Source organism: Morone saxatilis, unplaced genomic scaffold (assembly GCF_004916995.1).
Source record: "Morone saxatilis isolate NCDOM2014 unplaced genomic scaffold, NCSU_SB_2.0 Contig7, whole genome shotgun sequence".
NCBI classification, from domain to species: Eukaryota; Metazoa; Chordata; class Actinopteri; family Moronidae; genus Morone; species Morone saxatilis.
Window position 1 is genome coordinate 5,486,583 of NW_023340246.1, and position 1,211 is coordinate 5,487,793.

General features: G+C 40.6%; 1 protein-coding gene across 1 annotated transcript in view; it reads left to right on the plus strand.

The window, feature by feature from the left end:
- Positions 1–204: 204 nt before the first annotated feature.
- Positions 205–1,211, plus strand: part of LOC118340946 (forkhead box protein N3-like) — a 48,570-nt gene continuing 47,563 nt past the window's right edge. Inside the window, exon 1 of the mRNA XM_035679113.1 lies at positions 205–304. The gene's annotated coding sequence lies outside the window, so the exon portion shown is untranslated. The remainder of the gene's footprint in view (positions 305–1,211) is intronic.

Genomic DNA, 1,211 nt, shown 5'->3' on the forward strand with positions numbered 1-1,211 from the left:
AAATACCTTCCCATATGATGTAAACACCGAAGTCCCTGTGTGTGTATGCACGAGCGTGTGTGCGTGCACGCTTGTAAGCTTGTGTGAGTGTGTGTGTGTGTGTGTGACTGGCATTCTCCGAGATAGGATTCGCTCTCTGTGACAGTTTTCCAAATTATTCCACAACACGGTGCAGTTTCTTTTTAAAGATAAGTTTCTCTGCCATCTCTGCTTTGTTCCACTGTGTGCAGTGGAAAGAGACGGCAAAGACGGAGGAGACAGAAGGGCTGACATGTGACATCACTAACTAAAGCAGGGAAGTGAGGTAAAAAACGGAGGCCACTGCTTTTAACTCAATTTTTAAAAATGGCTTTTATTGATTTTATGATGGTTTCGGAGCGTGCAGCACTTTGTTTTGAGTAATGCCGAACTTCATTATGTTGACTCTTTTGTAGAAAATATAATTATTGAGTCTTCAGGAGGCCCCTCTTTTTTTTTTTTTAGCTTTAAAACATGACTCATATATTAAACATGTGTATGTATGTTGTGTGTATGTTTGTGTGTGTGTGCATATGAGAAAATGTCAAACTAACTGTACATATATATATATATACTGTTAAGCAGTACTCCAGCTGATTTTGCAGTGTGCGCAAAAGTGATGCAGCAGCAGCCATATTCTGACTTTTAGTGTATTATAAGTGCCAAATGCGGGTTGTGTGTTTTTTTTTTTTTATGTGTACAGCTGAGACTAATGTGACCTTCCCTGTCCACCGTACCTATCGTGATGTCGGCAAATTAAATCAAAGCAGCTTACTACTCTTAAACCCTTTCTAAAAAAAAAAAAGTCTGTCCATGTTTTTGCCGTAAGAAACATCTGCGTCACATGTTATTAAAGATGGGGTGACACGTTCCCTGTGTTAAGCCACCAAAAAGAAAACACGAAGAGACGTTTTTGCGAGAGGTCGCTCGTGAGCAAAGCAGGGCTCAAAGCCTGACGTAATTATAATTGTTTTCACTCAGGATATCCAAGTTTCTAGCCCTTATCCTGATGTGAGTTCCTCTATTGGCAGGTATGTTGTCTGATTCTTAAAGCACCTAAAGGTGGATTTAATATGTATGTGACACACAATAACAGTTGCAGCCTTCTTCAGCTTTCATGCCAGACCAGCCTGCATTGTTTTGCTGAGGTCCTCTGCATGTTTACCCACACTGCACTGACAGTGAATGAGAGG